This window comes from Tauraco erythrolophus, unplaced genomic scaffold, assembly GCF_009769465.1.
Source record: "Tauraco erythrolophus isolate bTauEry1 unplaced genomic scaffold, bTauEry1.pri scaffold_48_arrow_ctg1, whole genome shotgun sequence".
Classification (NCBI taxonomy): domain Eukaryota; kingdom Metazoa; phylum Chordata; class Aves; order Musophagiformes; family Musophagidae; genus Tauraco; species Tauraco erythrolophus.
In genome coordinates this window covers 101,750-111,825 of record NW_028238617.1, presented here as the reverse complement: position 1 = coordinate 111,825, position 10,076 = coordinate 101,750, and the positions used below count along the sequence as shown (strand labels likewise).

General features: G+C 60.7%; 1 pseudogene; it reads right to left on the bottom strand.

Moving 5' to 3' along the window:
* Positions 1-2,028: 2,028 nt before the first annotated feature.
* LOC147525920 (maestro heat-like repeat-containing protein family member 7) lies at positions 2,029-9,632 on the bottom strand (annotated as a pseudogene).
* Positions 9,633-10,076: the final 444 nt, after the last annotated feature.

Sequence of the window (10,076 nt, the reverse complement as noted above, 5' to 3'; positions counted from 1 at the left end):
TGGCAGCCGCAGCCCGACAGTTCCCCCCCTCTGTCTTATTCTGGCGGGCAGGGATGGCAGCTGAGTGCATTTTAGACTTTAGTGCTGGCACAATAGAACAAAACACAGCAAATCCAAACCCAAAAAGGCAGATGTCAGGATCTAAACCCGATCCTGCTCACTTTCAAGAATAATTCTGCCATTTACTCGAACCGTCACTGCACGCTTCTGCTCACCCACACGCTCACTCAACACCAGTTCTCTAACACCAGTGTCAGAGGCCAACGCTAACACAACACCCAGTTCTTCAGGACTTTGATTCTTCGCACCATGAACAACAACAGCGACCAGTTAAACTGGAGCCAACCGTTTCATTTCACCCTCACTCCAGTGCAAGATCTCCTTACGCCGGCCATCAAGCTACAGATATCACTGGTTTTACCCCGATTCCTTCAGCACTCCTTTGCAATCGCAGCGTATTTGCAGTGTCACGGAATGACACAGTATCAGACCAGTAGAGGTCAGTTCAATAAAAGTCAGGGGCAATTCGACCAGTCTGCCAGTTTCCCAAGAAAGATGAGACCCTCGTACCCGACCTGCCTGCCCACCCTGGGCAGCGCGCTGGGTCGGAGGGTGTTTGCCTGAGCTGTTCGGGGACCCCGCCAGCAGCACAATGGGCCATCCTCCCTTCTGTTATATCAATTACAAAGTTTCCGGAAACTTATATTAAAATAACAAATTTTATTACAGATGCTCGTGACAGGATACAGATTCGAAGACAGCCGGTGATAAGGACAGACTGCGAAAACAGATTTGATTTAGAACAACATAAAATCAGAACTGATCAGTGACAACACTCAATAGCTGCAAGGTGTTGGCAACTCAGCGCGCAGAACACAGAGCTCTCACCCAACAGGCGTCCCTATGGTGGGGGGAGGGAAGAGAGGACCAGCCCATCAACTGATCCCAGACGTTCCGATGGAGGGCTTCTCCCCGACATCCCCCTTCTCCTTTGCCATTTTATACTATTTCTTTACTTTCAGGTGGAGCTTGAGTGACTCTAGTCATACATATTACAATGGCATTATAATGAGCAAAGTTCAGCTTCAGAACAGGATTTCACCATCACTGCTGAGGCAGCAGTTGGGATCCACCTTCCTTGATGGTAAATATGTGGTTATCTTCGCTGGGCGTTCTTTATCCATGCTAACAGGGATGAGCCGTGGTGCCTCCGCACCACTCTACTCCCCGTCTCAAGGATATGCACATATTCCATCCAGCCAGGTGCAGACCTTGTCATTCCAGGTGCACTTTGTTCCTCGGAACAGCAACTGTCCATCATCTCAAAGCTGCTCTAATCTGAGGCAGCAGTTTTTTAAGATGTAAGCTGAACTTTGGGGGATAATATTCTCCCACTTCCCCAATTTTCGTTATTTTTCCACAACTTTCTCATTCACGCAAGAGCCCAGCTCGGAATTCTTAAAATGTACAGTGATTCCTCCCACACCAAAGGTGCCAGGAGGGAAAACCGTGGCTGGTTCTCACTAGCCCTTTGCCCTCTAGGGAATCCTCTAAAGCTCCCCTCCTCTCCCATCTCTCCCTCCCCTCTCCCCTCCTCCCCTCCCTCTGGATTTCTAGTCCAGCAGAGCAGCTGGGGCTTTGGCACAAGGACATCCCGGGGCAGGGGCAGCTGTGCTGCTGCGGGCTGCTGGAGAGCGTGGGCATCAGGCAGCTCTCCGGGCAATCCTGAATCCTTTGGGGGCTGCCAATTCCCCTTTGCCCCCTGCCTCCCCTGACAAAAGACTTCCCCGGAGGGGGAACAAAGGCGGCTGCCTGTGGGGAAAGGCTCACCGAGGGGGGAGCTTGTAAAACACGCCGGGGCAGGGGGTGCTGCGGGGGGAGCGGTCCCGCAGGCGGTGGCAGAGGCCGGGAGTGATGCTGTCTGCTCAGGGCGCTGCACGTTTGAAGGACACCACGGGTTTGGGCTTCTCGGTCCAACTTTATTGGGATGCAGCCATCCAGCTGTGGAAAGTCGCACCTCTGCCTGGCTTAGCGGCGCCAGCAGCACAGCGCTCTCAGAATGCCTCCTGATCGTGGCTGCTGCTGTGGAGCGATCAGGATGCAGATGGTCTGAGCCACCAGGGAACGGACGGAGGGTTCATCATCTTCCTCCAAGGTCTGAAGGGCTGTGACAGAAAGAAACAGAGCTGAGGTGAACCGCCGTGTCTGCAGAGACCCCCAGCATCCCCCCCAGACCATGCTCCCTACTCACCCCCGCAGATCTCAGCCACCTTCTCCTCGTCACGGTGCCTCAGGGGCCGTGCAGCAAGCCCTAAGCACAGAGCTCTGTCAGACCCCCCCGCTCCCCAGCCCGCTCCCAGCAGCACAGCCCCCAGCCCAGCTGGCTCGGCTGCACGCCCTGCTCCCCCTCATCGGGGCTGACCCCAGGCAAGACCAGTAGCCGAGGGCGGTGGGACTGGGCAAGGCGGCCCCAAGCCGCCTGCACGGGCAGGGGTGGGAGAGGGAGGCCAAGGCCCTGCACGGAGCAGTGGGGGCTCTGGCACCACCGGGCTGCCCCTCGCTGCCGGTGCAGCAGCGGGAACGGGGGCCAGGCTGCCAACAGGGACCCTGGGGCTGTGGCTCACCGATGAACCTGACGGCCGCCTCTCGCAGGGTGGGCTGAGCATCCTCCAGGTACGGCAGGCTCTGCTCCAGGTACTCTTCAACCCTGCTCCTGTCCTTCGCCAGCTGGAGAGAGCACAGGGTATGGGCACGTCAGAGCCCCTGCCCAGCTGGCCGGAGCAGCCCCTCCTCCCAGCACCCCCTCGCTGCTGAGACCCCTCCCTGCGCACAGAGAGGGGTGTGGGGAAGAGCCCCTGGGGCTCTGTCCTTTGGGCAGGAGCAAGGATGCAGCTCCAGGCTCCGGGCTGGAGCAGGGCCGTTGAGGCGCAGCTGCAGAGCCCCCAGCCCAGGCACGGGGGCAGCCCCCGGCCAGCTGGGCCCTGGCGGTGGGGGGCTGTCCTCACCAAGCACTCTGCGATCCTCCAGGGCTGCTGGGTCTGCACCAGGCGTCGGAGCTCCTTCCACTTGAGGAACTCTGCTGCAGCGAGGAGGGCTTCCCCGGAGACCTGTAGAGGAGCAGAAGCTGGAGATGGCACCACGGCCTGGGGAAGGAGAGCTGGCATCCCCCTCCCCTTGGCTTTGTTCCTGGGGTGGTCTTGCCCGTAGGAAGCTGGGACATGGCCTGGCCCAGACATCTGGAGGTCTCTTCTCTGCCTCACTGCTTGGCCTTGAAATCTGTACCTTTGCCACGCTCTGCGTTTTGTCACTCATGCGAAAAAACAGCGGGAGCAGGCTCATTCGCACTGTTTTCTTCATCTCTCTCTTGTCATTCCCCTTCACACTCTTCATCAGGTCTCTGAAGAGGCTGATGGAGAGCTCTCTCAGCTGGCTGAGCTCCTGTAGGGAGGGAGAAGCACAGCAGGACTTCAGCAACAGTACCTGTCTGCCCACGGTGAGCAGAAGCGTTAGCATGGCAGAGGTGAGGGGAGATGCTCTGGGGTCGTATTCTGCACACTGGAGTCATGGGCCAGGTCTGCAGCCGTGGCTGGATGGCCTTGGGCTTGAGACAGCCCACTCCAGAGATTTCCTTCAGACATTGCTGGTGCCTAAAGCGCGCTGCCAGCACCCAGCACTCCCCACCAGCCACAGCAGCCGCGTTAGGGAAGAGGGGGAGACCGGGCTGGTCCTTGGCAATGCCTCCATGGCACGCACCGCTGGCTCAGCCTCAGCCCCTCGCCACGGTGTCTGGGGAGAACACCTGGTCCTGCCCTGCGGCGTGGCTGGGGGAGACGCCAGGGTTCTGAGACAGCTGCCAGGGAGAAGCTGGGCTGGGCTGCAGAACCCAGAAGCCATCCCGCAGGAGCCCAGGGGAGAAAGGGGAGAAGGGGGGCTGCTCTGTCCGAGTGCTGCCCGCAGGGCTAGCCTGGAGGGCAGCTGTCACTGCAGGGTACCCCTCTGCCAGGGTCAGGCTCCCGCATCAGCCTTACGTCGTCAAAGAGGTACATGAGCTTCTTCGCCAGCTGCACAGCGATGGCGCTGGACTCCCTCTTCTTCAGGCGACCCATCACCTTTCGGAAGACCACCAGGGCCTTCATCTTGATAGCTTCGTTTTTGTTCCACAGCACCTCCATCATGTCTGGCAGGAGGGCCTGCATTTTTCTTGCCTGTATGAAAAAGAGAATTTTCTCTTTGTGAGCAGGTCCATGCCTGGAAAGCTTCCCAGGCAGCCACCAGGCCCCACCACGACAGGCAGGGAGTGCATCTGGAGCAGGTGTCCCATCACCTGTCGCCCAGCCAAAAGAAGCCACTGCCCCTGCCCCGCTGCCAGCATGGCTCCCGTTAATGACACCCTGCTCACCATATCCGCTCTCTCCGACAGTGCGATGAGGCCACTGAGCACCAGTGAGAGCATCTTCAGGCTTGAAAACTTCAGAAACCTCCAGACCATGTACATTGGAGCAAATTCCTCATCTTCAAAATCATCACTGGCCAGCAGCTGAAAGAAACCTGGCCGTGAGCACCGAGCAGCTCCTGATTCTACCAGCAGCTGAGGACAAGAACTTCTTCTGGCAACTCACAGCCAAGCGAAGGACACAGGTGTCCTCTGTGTAAGTGCAGAAGAGCTTCCTCTCCCGGTCCTGGAGTTGGATGAACAGCTCCTTCAAGACCTTCTCCAGCGTCTGGAGCGTGGAGAACATCACCTCCCACATGGCCAGGGCAGTGCTGCAAGCCAGAGCACTGTCAGGTGCGCATAACACAGACCCTGCCCCGGGCTGGAACACCCTGGGCAGCAGGAGAGGGCTGCGGTGGGGCTCCCCGGGGGGCTCTGGGCTGCCTTGGCCAGTTCCAGCTGCTGCAGGTCTGGCTGACCCACTGGGGCTGGAGAGAGGGGTGGGGTGGGGAGCCCTGCTCCTCGGGGGTATCCTGCAGTATTCCTTGGTTCTGGGATTGCCTTGGGGTCCAGGCAGAGTCTCCAGGCCCCTCTCCCAGCAGGGAAGAAGCCCTCAAGGCTGTCAGGGCCAGTACCTGTCTCCTGGTGGACAGAACTCCAACAGACTGGTGACCACTTGCATGGGGTTCTGGTCGGTCAGAAGGAGAAGTAATGACTCCATGCTCTGCCGGGCTGGCTCCGTGTTGATGCATTCCAGGTTTTGGTGGATGCACTTTATGATTATTGGCACCTGGAAGGGATGCAGGTGAGGATGGCGCTGCCCTGGAGTGCAGCCATTTCCTCAGCCGCCCCTCCCATCCCTCTCTGCTGGCTTAAGGTGGCTTCAGGTGCGCGAGACCCCTGGTTTGGGAGGGAAGGGGGGAGAACAAGGCCTGGCAGGGCTCATGGGGGAGGCCATCCAGCCACAGGCCACTCACGTCCATCATCAAGGGAGCACAATCTCTCGTGATCGCTTCCAGCACACTGCTAGCTGCCTGCTTGTCAAAGGTGCTTAAGTCTCTCACTGCTGCCACGGTTGTGAGGACGATGTCTGTCCTCTCCGAAGGACTGAGGTATTTTGCAAATGCCTATGGGAGGAAAGATGGGAGCGAAGACGTGTCACACTGAGTGCCCTGATGGTGCTGCCAAGCTGGGCAGCACAAGCAGTCCTGGCCAGAGATGCCCAGCAGCGCTGGGGGCAGTGCCCGCGGGAAAGCTGGCAGCAGGGGCTGCAGTCCCTAAACAGGGGAGGGTGAGAAGAGAGGGACCCCAGGGTGAGGGAGCAACATTGGGCTCATGGGCACAGTGTGCTGGTCCTGCAGAGAACCAGGGCTTGCTGGTGGCCGGGAGGGCTGGAGCTGCTGCTGGGACACAAGTGCAGCCCTGGCATCGTCCCTGCTCGGCGACAGCAGGAGCCCTCTCACCAGGGGCAGGGAGGCCGCGCCAGCACCGATCATTCTGGATGCCTTTGCCCACACAAGTCCCCTGCTGATGCCAAGGACGAGAATCCCTGCAAGGGGGCAGCTCGTTACCTGGATCATGTCACTGGTGCTGGGCGAACAGCGCAAGGCGGTGGTCTCAGCTTCCCAGTCCCTCTGGAGCTGTGCATTATCCTGTGGCAGCGTCGTGCCTAAGGAGCGCGGCAAACACACCAGGGTCGGTAAGACAGCAGCTTTGCCAATAAGCTTACCGAATACTGGAAAGAGCTTCCAACTAGGAACGGCTGAGGAGGGAGGTGATGACCCACAGTCAGGGCAGGAGGTGGTGGATAGCGGTGTAAATGAAAGGGTGACCTGTCTCCGGTGTACGTGTGCGACTGCTCCTGGCCTGGGAAACTCCACGGAGCCAGAGCTCTGTATGCAGTCCCACAGTTAAACCAGGGTAGGAGTAACAGCTATGTGGGGGACGGCCCGCGTGGCTGGAGTGCTGCGGGGCAAGGATACACGCTCTTCGGGGGAGAGAGGGAAGATGAGGAGTGGGGCTGCCTCCCTTGGGAAGGAGCAGCTCAGCTGCACAGGATGTTCGGCAGTCTGGGAGAGAGCGTGTGGGCGAGAAGCAGAGCAGCGGCAGTGCTGGTGAGGTGGTGGTGCCTCCACCAAGCACAAGAACAGTCCGTCGCAACACCCAGAACAACAAGCAGACGTGTTCAGTGATGTAGATGTGTGGAGGGGTGCAGCCCACCAGAGCTTCTCTTACATTTTTGCTGACGTTTGAATATGAAGAGGGAATAAAGAGCATCCATGGCCACACGGCTGGTCTCTTCTTCCTTGTACAACATGAGTAGGAGGAGACGTCCTAGCAGGTGTCCGAGGATTGAGATACGGATCTCTCCACAGGTGGCACGTCTGTCCTCATTGTGACCAGCCTGGGCAAGGGAGGCAGAACAGCAGAAAGGTGAGGGCAGGAAGCTGCGGCCAAAGCCCCGAACCCAAGGCTGTGTCCGGGCTGGGTGCAGGTGGGTCAGAGCTCTGCAGGAACCTGTGGGCCCCGTCTGCCGAAGCAGCGAGCTGGGCAGCAGCCCCGTGTGGGAAGAGCTGCCCGGGCTGGGCTCCCACCATGCTCCTTGGGCAGCCCCGTCCGACACTGGACTGGGGGCAGAGCTGGCTCCTGGCAGAGATGGGGCTGGTGAGAGAAGCCCATGTGGAACAGAGGGACCAGGACCCCCGCTTCAGCACAGAGGCTGTCGGAGCACCCAAACCTGTGCCCTGACTCGCCTTGCAGGCGTCTGAGCTGTAGACTGCTTCAGTGTGCAGGGAATGGAAGATGGCCAGGCTGGAGGGTGCCTGGTCCTCACCTCCAGTGAGGGATTGTTGGCCAGCAAATGGCTCAGCATCCGGATCCTCCCCACAGCCCTCTCCCGCACTGCTGCTCTCTCAGAGTCGGTGAAGTCCAGCAGCATCTGGGAAGAGAGAAGCTGCTGGTGTGCCCTGGGAGCAGACACCCGCTCCAGCAGAAGCAGCACTGCCCAGCTCCCAGGCTGGACTCGCCCAGGATCAAGGCTTTCTTTGATCTCAAGCAAAGCCTGTAGCGGGGTTCCTGCACTTGTGTCCCTCTCAGGCTTCTAGGTTTGAGACAAGTCCTCCGGGCCAACCTCGTGGCCGGGCAGGATGGCGGATGCCACCCTCTGCAGGCACTGTGCTCCAGGAGAGCCTGGTGGGCAGCCCCTGGTGACCCAAGGGAGGTGGGCACCCTCCCTGCAGCGTGCTTTCTCTGCATGGCACTGGGGTGGGGACCATCCACTCGAGAGTGGACAATCCCTTCCCTTCAGGTGAGGAACAGCCCGCTCTTTGCCCATGCCAGACCTGGAAGATGTCCTGCAGCTCCTCGCTCACTCTGGAGGCAGGAAGGCTGAGCACCACCCTCTCCAGCATGGTGTCCATGGCTTTCATGGTCTGCAAGGAAGACAAAGATTTGTAGCAGGGTTTCCCACTGTCCCTCTCGCCCCAAGGAGACCGATGAGAAATCCCAGAGCCACGAGAGGACTCCCACGCCGCCTCGCAGTGCCTGGGAGAGAGCCAAGGGCCGACAATCTGCTGCAGTGCTGGCCCGTTGGTCGGGGATGAAGGCAGGAGGGGGGAAAGCGAAGCCGAGCCCCTGTCCTGCCTTGGCTCTCTGGCCATACGGCAGCACGGGGTGGCCAGGGAGCAGCCCAGAGGGGCCGGGGGCTCCTGGAGCTCCCCCAGCCCTTACCACAATGTAGAGGTCACCGTCAAAGCCCCATGTTTCCTCTTTTGAAGGAAGCCACAAGACACTTGTGAAGCAGGCACGTAGGAGGCTTATCCCTTTGCCCTCCAGCACGTTCTCCACTGAGCTGCAAAGAGAGAGAGGGGCCAGTGGGACACTGGTGCTGGGAGCAGCGTCTCGAGCCTTCATGCAGGTGGACACAGACCTCGGTGGAGGGGTCCCCAGGAGGGATGGACAGATACCTCAGTGCAGCAATGGCATCCATGGCTCGCTGCCGCACTGCTGTGTGCAGCTGCTCCAATGGCTCCTCTTCCAGCAGCACCTGCAGAGCACAAATGGGATGGGACCTGGCAGCTGCCAGCACCCAGGGCCACCAGACCCTTGCCCTGCCCACGCGCTGTCCTTACACAGTGGTGGGTCTAGGAGGCCTTGCCCGCTTCCCCAGAGCCTCCCCACGTCCCCTCACCTCGATATTCTCTGCCAGGTTGTATCTGCGGCAGAAGACATCCAGGCCCTGCGACAAGCCAAGGCGCCTGGCAGTTCTGCACAGGACGCAGATGCCGTCAAGGAACTTCATCTTCTGGCCCTCCCCCTGACAGCCCGGAGACAGAGAGACAAACGGGGAGCGTGAGAGGGAGGACACGCGGCCGGTGGGACCGGAGCGCTGGAGGCGCCGTGCCGTGCGGGAGCCCTGGCAGAAGCAGCTCTGCCCAGGCAGCACCCCCCCAGCAGCAGAGCCCGTCAGCGGGCGCCGGCACCGCGCGGCTGAAATGGCAGCAATTACCTTTTCTGGGCTGCTGACAAAGGCCGCGATGAAGTCCACGGTTTGCTTTTCAATTCCGTACACTGGTAACCAGCTGGCACCTAAGAAAGCAGGAGCGCCGGGACGGCTGTAGGGACGGCCCAGCGGCAGGAGAGCAGAGGAAGGAGCTCTGCCCGCCATCCAGCCCCGCGCCCGCTCCCCCGGCTCCTTCTTCCCGCATGTGTCAGGGCCGGAGGGTGCCCGGCAAGTGGCTGCAATGCCGGAGCCCGGTGCAGTGGGGGATTCCCTTGCAGACGGGCAGGGAAGGTGCCCATCCCATGGCACCGCTGCCTCCTGCCAGCCCAGCTGCCTCTCGCTGTCTGTGCCCTGCAGCAGGAGCCGGGTCCCCTCTGCTCTCTGCCTCCTTGGCACAGGCTGTGCTGGGGCCAGCTCCCAGCCCCAAGCACCCTCGCAGCATCATGCCCCCCACCCACAGGACCCCCACCACCCGCATGCCCCGGCTGCCCGCATGCCCCCGTCACGGGAAAGGTGATCCTGGCGCCGAGCAGGGTGCGTTCGCTGGCCCCCGCCCTGCCCAGCCCGCGGCGCCCCTCACTCACCAGGGGTCGGCCGCACCCTGGCCACCTCGTCGGGCTCCGGTGGAGACCTGCACTCCTGCGAAACCCCGTCATCTTCCCAGGCCACCCTGGGGAAGCTGGGGCATCTCTCTGCCATCCTGCGGGACGGAGGGAAGGGGTAGGGAAGGGGAAGAGAGAAGCTTTGGCAAAGGGGCTGCTGGGAGCGCTGGGGAAAGACGTGGGCTGCGCTCGGGGGCTCCGCGACAGCTCCGTGCTCCAGCCCTGTCCCACTGCCGTCCTGCTGGACACTGCAGACTGGAGGCCATGGCCGCTGTGACCACAGGCAGCACAGTGCAATGTCACAAAGTGAGGTCACAAAGGGCCCCACTGCGACACGTCATTCTGGCAGGGAGGGTCAGGGCATCTTCTGGTAGGGCGCGGGACTGGCTACCTGGGTGCTCCCAGCGTGCCCTCGTGTCCCCTCGGGATCTTCCCGTTGCTCTGTGTGTTCCAGAGCCCCGTGCAGACAGCCCGGTGTGCCCCCAGGACATCTCCTGTATTTCAGCACACTCCAGAGCCCTGCCTCTCCCCGTCAACAACA